Source organism: Podarcis pityusensis, assembly GCF_964106645.2.
Source record: "Podarcis pityusensis genome assembly, chromosome: 2".
In the NCBI taxonomy this organism is placed as follows: domain Eukaryota; kingdom Metazoa; phylum Chordata; class Lepidosauria; order Squamata; family Lacertidae; genus Podarcis; species Podarcis pityusensis.
Window position 1 is genome coordinate 6,159,979 of NC_138029.1, and position 10,729 is coordinate 6,170,707.

The following is a 10,729-nucleotide window of genomic DNA, read 5'->3' on the forward strand; positions in this document are numbered from 1 at the left end:
ACCTGGCGAGATGTTGCTTTATATCAGCCTTCACCAACTGGGTACGCTCCAGATGTTGTTGGACTACAACTCGAACCAGCCCTAGCCATCACAGACAAACTGCTTCATTTCCAATCCTGCAAGTTTTTAAACCACAAATGTCCCAGTTCATTTTTTGTGTGCTGTTTTTGTTGCACTGTCTTGAAGGAGTGTCCCTCCAGACAGCAATATTGCAATAAGATTGGGGATGCATTGCATAACAAATAAAACTGAATGGTGTGTGGACAGTCCAGTATAAATTTAGCACTAATGCGTTATTATTTTGTCAGTTTCATACACCTGCCAAAAAAAACCCCTAACCCTCCCCCAACCCCTGGCAATCTGGAGTGGCCCCTCATTTAGCCTCCGCAGCTAACATTTCCAGCTTTGCATTTTGCTCCTGTGAGGCCAACCAGAAGCAAAGTAAATTAAGCATTCCCCATTGATGTGCTGTGTTACTTTTCTGTCAGCAGGTGGCACTATGAGGTCAAGCAATCCCCAGCCAAGGTGCATGACTTGCAGGGAGACAGGGGCCCAGTGGCAAAACAGGGGTACTGGCTGCCAACCAGCTACCCTCTGGCTAAGTGTGGATGCAGACAGTGGCGTAGCATGGGGGGCCACTGGGGTGTTTGCCCTGGGTGCAAAATTGTTAGATGGTGCAAAATTTCAACACCCAGTATTGCCTCTACAGCTGCGTGCTTCTGTTGCTGGTCTCCGTTTAAAATGGCTTCTCCATGCAAACCAGGAAGTGGCCTCTCCAGACAATGACTCTTTTTTTCTTATCTCTGCAGCTGCGATCTTCTGGGTGACTCAGTCGCTGTAAGGCAGTTGCCTACTCTGTCTCATTCCCTGCCTCCCACCCACCCCCTCCGTGTGGCCCTGGGTGCTGGCACCCCGTGCTATGCCACTGGATGCAGCAACATGAAAGGGTGTGTGTGTCACAGCACGTCCCAAGGACTGAGAAACAGAAACACATGGTAAACATTAGAGCAAATCCTCTCTTCGCATGCGAGGCTTCGCTCCCAAAACTGGGATGGGAGCCTGGCTTTTGTACTCCCAAGGGCAGCAGCTGTCACCGAAGGCAGGAACTCTCCAGTCATCTTTCTTACCCCAGACCTGAATCCTGATGCCTGCAGGCCTTGATCTGTGCAAGCGCTTTATGCCCCCCACTGCTCCCAGACCTCTCTCCCACCGCCACCTCTACAGTAGTGCCTTGCCATTGCCTTGCAAATTGTGTGCCTAGTTAGGCCAGCTATTTTTAACCTTCAGATGCATCTATTTTTATCCCCGCTCCCTTTGCGCCAGGGGCTCGTGGGCAGTGCTGATCCGGAGTGGCACTTCGGAAAGGCAGTTACAGGGTGCGCACACACATGGGCACCCAGCCCGCTTTGTCGCTGCCTTTGGGAGGGAGGAGGCTCATGGGGGCCTCTCAGAAAAGAGGATGCTCCAGTTCCCTTCAGTCTCCACCCCACCCCACCCAGACTGCAGCGGGTTTGGTCTCAGCCGAGTCCCTCTCCTTTGGAGGGGGGCGTTGATCCTTGCGCTTTCCCCATATTTGGCAATTTCTCTTCTGGAGCACAACCCAGGTTGGCTCCAGAAGTCTGGAACAGTCCTCCTCAGCTATGTGTTCAGGTCAAGATCCTTCCAGGGACAGAGTTAGGGAAGGGACATGGGAAAGCAGTTAATAATATATGTTGCTTCTTCACTATGCAGGCATGTACTGATTGTGATTCCCCCGCCCACTCTGCTCCATTGCTAAAGACCTGCAGCAGAGGAAGCGGGAATCACATCATACTGGAAAAGATGCCATTGTCCTCCAAGGCTTAATAATCCGGTTGCTACCCTCCTGTGTTATGATGGCAGGACAGCAGATGTATTTCTGAGCAACAGACAGCCTTGGAGCAATCCCTGGGGCAGGCAAAAAGACAGGCGTAGTTCTCACAGTGGGAATCTCCAGATAACTTCAGAGTATTTGCCCTTAAACCATAATTAACCTGGCCCTGCCCACAGAAATTCTCTATAATTGGAACTGTGCTGGGCAAATACAGAGGGATCAGTGAAAGACTCTGCTGTCTGCTCTTGGGAAGTGAGGCTGAGGCCAGAGTGCTGGACTTGACAAGATCCTTGGTTTCAGTGAAACATTCAGAAGCCGTTATAACACTGAACATCAAGTGCTGGGAACAAACAGAGGTCACCACTGTAATGTCCTGCATGGCGCATACCCAGCTGTACTCTGGACAAGAAGCACACCAAGGGCGAGTTGTTGAGTTGTTACCAGAATTGTAAACCAATTCTATGTTGGGGTTTTTAGGTTAAATCTGGAAGGTAATTCTAGTGTGTTGTGGAGCTTCATTTGATGTATGCACACTCAGGCTGTGTACACGCCGTACATTCAAAGCAGATCTAAAGAACATGACCAAAGACCTTCCCCCACATTATCTCCCTTTGATAAAAATTAGATGGCCTGTGAGCGCCATGCCAGTGGGCCTCCTTCCAGGTCACGGATCCCTGATGCTCTGATGTTGCAGGTGCCACAGAAAAAATGTTTATGTCCAAAGAAGAGTATAGGGAAGCCCTTGAATGGAGAGCTTCACAAAAACAAAAAGCATGCCTGCTGTAACTTTTAAAATGGGCTTGGCTTCCTCACTGGTGGCAGCAGTCACAGCTATGGCATGTGTGCCAAGACAACCTAATGGGTGTTACCTCACTTTATACTGAAAATAACTACACAGGGTAGACTAGTCTGAGAGGGGGGTGTCTCTTGCTCAAGGCCACACCGTGAACCTCCTGGCCCAACAGTGCTTGAACTCAGCCTTCCCACACCTGAAAGGGAGACTTGGGGTGGGTGTCTTCGCCTTCCCCATGTCCCTTTCTCTCTATACATGTTCAGGCACAGAGCAGCTATTCCTGTCTCCGTTGGTGTGCTGGTGAGCTGAGATCCAGGGACATTAACAGAGAACTTGCGGGCACTGGAGACTTAGCAGACATGTCCTGAAACACCCCCTTTCTTCCAGGGAACACTTTGTATAGTCCGTAGCCTCTTAAGAAAGCTGGATCTGGTCTCTCATCCCTCACACTTTTCTCTGGAAAGCCAGGGACAGGGCTGTGCCTTTTTGAAGAGCATCCAGCCAGCTGTCTGGGGAAGCACCTGCTCCTGCTACTGCCTGGCTTGCTGCACCTCACAGCTGCTTGCCTGGATAGTCTCACTTCCCAGATGGTCAGTCAAGAGCTGAATGAACCAAGGAGAAAGCAGGAGACAGACAGAGAAATGGAGAGAACAAAGTTAGACGCATGCTGGACTGCCATACATTCCTGCCTGGTCTCTTTCATGCTACCAGGCGACCTGCCTGGGAGCATTCAGATGTGCAAAGTGAAAGTGGGTCTCCCCACCCAGAGAATCCATTATCACCAAGTTGGAGGTGAGAGGCACAAAGCTCTCTTCAAATCTAAAGAGAGGAGAGGTGAGAGATGGCAGCAGCCTGAGAAGTTCCAAATGAGGAGACTTTCCCCCTACTTTGATGGGACAAATGTGGGTCCCATCTGAAGCAAAGCAATACACTGAGATGTCTGTTAGAATCATAAAATTGTAGAGTTGGGAGGGACCACAAGGGTCATCTAGTCCAACACCCTGCAATGCAGCAATCTTCTGCCCAATGTGTGGCTCAAAACCATGACCCTGAACCCACGCTGAAGGTGTGGGGTTTGCAGCAGAGAGAGCTGAAAAGCTACAATTTGAAGCAAGTGGGCAGGATCCAATGGTTTTGGATTTTTATTGTGAAAATTGAAATAAACCTTCCATTCTAATCAAACCTAAATTTGCTTTCCTGCTCAAGAACATGGAAACAGAAACCATCTACACAGTAATAAACAAAAGGAAGGGGTTATTATCTGGGATTAGAAACAATATTGTATTTGGTTGCTTTTTAAAAAATTTAAATTCTAAAAAATGTAAAAACCACATACACAGAAAAAAACGAAAAAGAGAAAACTAACCTGGTTGATCCCCCCAATCCAAACCACACCCCAGCCATCAGTTTGGAAGACATGTGTGCATGTATATAGAGGAGAATGGGAGATTGTAATCTAGAGGATTCTGTGTTACAAGAGCAAAAAACTTGGCAGATTTGGCAACAACATGGAATATGTTCAATATTCTGCAATATTTTAAAAGTACTCTTCTAGTAGCACAGTCAAATACGGCTGCATGGCTATTATCAATCCCTTTTTGACATTCAGTTAGAGTGTATTGGCTACAACCATATTCTTGGAAACTACCTGCTTATAAAACCATTGTACTCATATTGACGTAAATATTCCACAAGGCTCCTCCCTTATTCCCCCCCCCCAATATTTCACACTTTCTCTTTTCATATCTATCATTTTCTATTCCATTCACTTCAACCGTACCCTACTCACAAGCTTCATGGCTTGTTTATGGGTATTGTGAATGAGAAGGGTAATTGTGGGCATTCCCTTGTGAGAGCAGAGAGCTCCAGGAGTGCATGCACAAATTTTGCCCCACTATTTAGTGTGAGCTTGAGTTGGGGAAGTAGCAGCCGAAGTGTGAGTGCTGTTGCTATTTATAAATAAATACATGCTTGTATATTTAATAGGTATGGCTGCTTGTCTGCTGCCCTTCTGCATTTTGGATCTGCTAGTTGTTATTAAGGTCCCCATATATCAGTTGTTTTTATATTGACGGTTTAAGAGGCTGTCTTACCTAATTATTCTGTGCTGCTTTAAAACATGGATTTTTGTTCTATTTTTTGGTCACTTTTTATCATATTATGTTTTTCTAATGCTGTAAACCACTCTGATATTTATCTATTTAAAATATGGCAGCAGTGCCAGAGGCAGCAAAGTTTCTGAATGTTGCTGGAAACCTCAGGAGGAGAGTGTGCTGCTGTGCTCAGGTTCTGCTTTGCAGGCTTTGTGCAGGCGTGCAGAGTTGGTCACTGTGAGGACAGGATGCTGGACTAGATGGGCCATTGGCCTGCTCTACCACGGCTCCTCTTATTGTCTTAATGGAAGTTTTCTTCCCACTGCAAAAGTCAGGATTCCTCCCACCCATTTTTTAAAAAAACATTTCACGCCAGAGCTAACTACATAACAAACATCATGTCTCGTGTGGCTTGCAGCCCATTCAATTCCCTAATGGCTGCTGGGCAAATCTTGCCAAGGAAATGCATCCCACTAGCATTAGGCCTGCCAGAGGGAAAAGTCTAAAATAAGAAACATTTTGGAGCTGTTGGGCTGAAATATGGAGCACACTGATTAGGGTTCTTCCCCTCCCCATTCTGTGGGGACTGAATAAGGTATCTTAAGACTGTGACTCAATACAGACTCCATCTGTGGCTTGGACAACAGCCTCTTCTCCCCCACCAATCTAGCCTGATACCAGAGTGTTGGAGACCTCGAAAGCTTGCACACTGTTTGACAGTGTTTTGGCTGGCCTAATAAAGGTATCGCACTAATGTGGATTTTGTATGGAGAGAAGTAAACCAATGAGCCTGGGGTTAAATGACCCACTAAGCCAAAACACAGCTCACCGCAGCACTTGAACAGCAGGAGCACATCAACTGTCTTTCCAGGAGCCCAGGCCTTCATGCCACGCCATGGTTTGGCCTTAAGATGATGTCTGCCAGATCATACTTTCTCCTTCTAGAGCAGAGCTTTCCAAACTTTTCATGTTGGTTAAACACCTTTTAGACATGCATCATTTCGCAACACAATAATTCAGTTTTACTAGCAAACGGGAGGTTAAACTAACCCCTTTCTAGCCCCAGGAGGAGGGCAGGGATTGTTTGCACGACACACCTGCACACTGCAGCTGACACACTAATGTGTCACAGCACAGAGTTCGAGAGCACAGGAGCTGAATTAACTTTGTGGCTAAAAGGCTATGAGCAATGAATCAGAAAGTCCCTGGTTTGAATCCTCCCTTGGACATAAACTCACTTGCTGGCCTTAAGCAAACCACCTTCTCAGCCCCATCCGCTCCAACCTTACTGGGTTGTTGTAAAGCTGACATGACGTGTCAAAGTTTGAACATTAAGGGAGCCTACGACTTATTGCAACAGCTCAACTGCTACTGGTGTATTTCCTGGCGCAATTCAAAGTTATGGTTAGGCTTTATAAAGTCCTTAGGTCCAAGCTATCTGAAAGACTGTATTCCCTCATATGAACCTGCCCAGGTTTTGAGACCTTCGCAGGAGGCCCTTCTCTCCGTCCCACCACCCTCACTGGCACCCTTGGTAGGAGAACAGGAGAGGGCCTTCTCGGTGGCTGCTCCCAGATGTTGGAACTCCCTCCCTGGAGAAGCTAGACTGGCTCCCTCCTGCCCTTCCACTGGCCCTTGAAGACTTTCTTGTTCCAACAGGCTTTGGGGGACCAACTGCTCTTAATGAAAGGGCTGATGCTTGTGGTAATTATTGGTTTAGCTTTAATAGATCATACACATTTACATAGTTTTAATCAATGTCTTAACTGTTTTTGAGTTGTTGTTTTCCCCCTATGTTTTTAGCTGTTCTTAATTGTTGTCTGTAAGCTCCTTTGAGTCTCTGTCAGGGAAAAAGGCGGGATATAGATAAATAAAATCATCATCATAACCATAACAAACCTGGCAACCTCTCTTACATCCGGGATGTTGGCTCATATGATGGATGTGTGCGACCTGTATAGGTTTCACTGGTACTGTTGCTGCAGGTTTTCTCCTCGCCTGGGCTACGAAAGCCTGAGCCGCCGTCGGGAAGAGGCGCCGCTTTCCGGCCCCCGGGGTCTCACCGCCCCGTTTTGAGGCGGAACTTGAGAGGCCCGTCAGCTCAGCTGCGCTGCAGCCCCGTCCCGTCTGGAGACGCGCACCGACCGGCGGCGGAGCTGGCTGGCCGCGGCGCCTCCGGGGGACCGGGACGCGGCCGGGGCGCGCAGGGAGCCAAGCGGCGGGCAGCGCCTCCCACCCCCGCAGGCCGCCCGCCGAGGGGCGCAAGGACGTCTCCGGGCATCCTGCGCGAAGGCTCTCGGCTCCTGTTTGAGCCGGCCAGAGTTCCGTTTGAGTTGGCGGGGGAGGCCTCTTGAACCTTTCCAGCTCAGCTCCAGGTAGACAGGTAATCAAGAAGCGAGGGCGCTCCAGAGCACGTGCAGACTGCATTCCGAGTAAGGCAGCTCCCAGCTGACTTGAAAGTAAGGGCCGGGCCTTTCAGTCGGTAGGAAAAAAGAAATTCAGTACCTTAGAGGCAGAAGCTTTCCCCCCTCCCTCGAATGTCATGTGGTGGAATATTAGAGGGCGCCGAGCGTGACCATAATAGCCCCCCCCCCCCCCATTTTGCAACCCTAGTCCGAAGACAGCTTCCTTGTGGAAATGTGATATTCCAGCATAGATGTGAACTCCATCTCCCTTTTGAGATATTATCCACAGTTTTCACGCCTGGAGGAGGGTGAAATACATGTTCTTTCTCAAGACATTTCTTATAATCTGGAGTTTCAGTTAAGTGGTCTTAGGAGAGTGCATTTGCAGTTGTTGCTTTAATATATTTAGACGGTAAAGCCACTGCTGCAAATGTCTAATTGTTCAGAACATTTCAGGATTCAGAACTGTTTATGGGTTTGGGAAAATACAGAGTAGAGGATTCTTCCAAAGAAAAGCACAAAAACTCCACCATTAATTACATTCTTGAAAACCACCTCCACACCTCTGGCTTGGAAGAGTTGGCAGTGGTTACTCAGTGGCCAAGCAAAAGCACTCTACACATGCTCAGAAAGGGCATCCTAAGATTTATTGCTCTAAACGCAGCAAGCCATTGGAAAATTGCTTCGGCCTCTGCCTAGGAAGCACAAAACAAGCAGAAAATCTCTCGGACCTGTTTTTTCTGGGCACAGGACAAGAGGAAGCCTTCAGTGACCAGACTACTCAACTAGGTGCCCCAGAGATGATTATAAGGCATCTTCCTGTGCTCCTAGTAATGATTGATTGATTATATTTCTGTGCTGCTTTTCATTCAAATGAATCCCAAAGCAGCTTACAAACAGTAAATAACAATAACTTGATAAAACGTAGTAGAAAAAGATGTTATGTGAGATGCACTCTGCAGAAGCAAACTCAACTGGTTTAACACCAGGTATGCAAAGAGGACAGACACAAGGGACCTTGCGCAGGAGAGGGGAGAGATCAGTAGATTTATATTGTAGTCATCCCAGAACAGAAAGGACCAATTTGGATGGCTCTGAAAGAGGCTCAGACATAATTATGAAGGAGAAGGATCTCAATGGCTACTCAACTTTGCTCAATTATGTAGACCTGAACCTGGTATTTCAATATATTTAATGTATTAGTAGATCACTTTAATAAGGGACACAGGCTGATAGGACTTGCCGATCAGAAGGTTGGCAGTTCGAATCCCCGCGACGGGGTGAGCTCCCATTGCTCAGTCCCAGCTCCTGCCAACCTAGCAGTTTGAAAGCATGTCAAAGTGCAAGTAGATAAATAGGAACCACTCTGGCGGGAAGGTAAACGGTGTTTCCGTGCGCTGCTCTGGTTTGCCAGAAGCGGCTTAGTCATGCTGGACACATGACCTGGAAGCTGTCTGCAGACAAACGCCAGCTCCCTTGGCCTATAGAGCGAGATGAACACCGCAACCCCAGAGTTGGTCACAACTGGACCTAATGGTCAGGGGTCCCTTTACCTTTACCTTTTAGATCACTTTAATGCAGGTTACTTATGCCTTAGCTGTTAGAGTGATCCCGTAAGGCTGAATGCAGCCCACTCCTGCCTTAGAAGGTGCTCTCAATCTCAGCTCTTTAGGGTGGCATATTCAGAATAAAGTTGCTGGGTGGTGGTACACCCTGCTTAGAAGGAAAATGAGATGGGGCAGTTACCTGTGGAGAAGCAGGATATGCATTGGGGTGAAAAGACACCAGGGAGCTGTGCATGTGATGCACCTCCCATACCCTTTTCCTGCAGCTCAATCAGGCTCTTGCACAGAGGCAGTAATCTGGCCTCGCCAATCCTCTGCCTGAAATCTGACACTGCATAGATAGCTGTTCCTTCTGCAGGGCAAGCTATCTGCATTTGTAATTTCCCCAAAGTTGGAACATGGCCACTGCTGAAGCTGGTGCTGCGTTGCAGCTCTGGAGAATTTTAAAGGATCCCTTACTTAGGAAGCAGGATCCTTGCAAAGGATGCTGCTGTAAAATGTCTCCTGCGGCAGCACACTTACCATAACTGAGATCCTGTATGTCCACAACATCTCAAGGGCACTTGGCTGGAGAAAGCTGGCATAAAATACTGTACTGGATCAGAAAAGGTGGGGAATAGCGGTGTGTGGCCTTCTAAATCTTGTAGGACTGCAACTCCCAGATGCCCTGACAATGGTCAGGGATGATGGGAATTGTAGTCTAGCAACTTCTGGAGGGCTACAGGTTTACCAGCCTGGCCTTAGGGTAAGGTAAAGGTAAAGGGACCCCTGACCATTAGGTCCAGTCGTGGCCGACTCTGTTTTTTTTTTTTTTTAATGATATTTATTGAGATTTCAAAAACATAAAATTACATAAAAGACAATGAAAAATATAGGGAAAAAAATAAAAAAGAGAAAAAACATACAAAATGCAAAGTATATATAAAAAATATATAGAAAGAACACTTAGAAACAAATTTATCCTTTCGTATCTTACATTTCATTTCCTTGCTTTCCTGACCTCCTCTCACCTCCCTTTTTTGTATTCCGGTTCAATTGGTTAATTCAGCAATTCCTTTCCCTCTTTGTTTTTGTCTTAGTCCTTTAACTTAATATATTATAGCTTTAAATTCTCACCTATTAACCAGCCATTTTTTCATACACCTTTATGACATTGCTGCTAGAACCACTGAATATCATTCTAACATTCATTAATTTTACAATTTTTCTGTAAGTAGTCTTTAAATTTCTTCCAATCTTCTTCCACCGACTCTTCACCCTGGTCTCGGATTCTGCCAGTCATTTCCGCCACAGTCGTGGCCGACTCTGGGGTTGCGGTGCACATCTCGCTTTATTGGCTGAGGGAGCCGGCATACAGCTTCCGGGTCATGTGGCCAGCATGACTAAGCCGCTTCTGGCGAACCATAGCAGCGCAAGGAAACGCCGTTTACCTTCCCGCTGGAGCAGTACCTATTTATCTACTTGCACTGTGTGCTTTTGAACTGCTAGGTTGGCAGGAGCTGGGACTGAGCAACAGAAGCTCACCCCATTGCAGGGATTCGAACCACCAATCTTCTGATCGGCAAGCCCAGGACGTAAATAAGAATATGTGAGAGAGGGGTGCTGTTTTTGTGTTATTATGGTATATATCAAATTGTAAACCGCCCTCTGATCTTCAAATGAAGGGTGGTATAGAAATAATAATAATAATTAATTAATCAATCAATCAATCAATCAAATTAAGAATCCCCCCACGTGCTGGTGGCTGCAAAGGCAAGCCTGATGATTGTGGGCATCAGCCCTGCTGGATGGCTAATCCTGGGAAGCGACTGTTGTTGTCAGCAAGTGCTGTTGTTACAGGGAGAAGAGCTGGTTACTGAAGGGGGGGAAGGGGGGCAGTCTTTGTGTATTTAGCACAAGAGGCAGGCTTGGGGGTTCAGAACTGGAATGGGAGCCTTAAGGCAGGACCCGAGCTGGGCAGGGGAGAGAGGCTGCCCAGAGAGCCTTGCATGGCTGGCTGGGGTGGGGTCAGGACTTAGTGG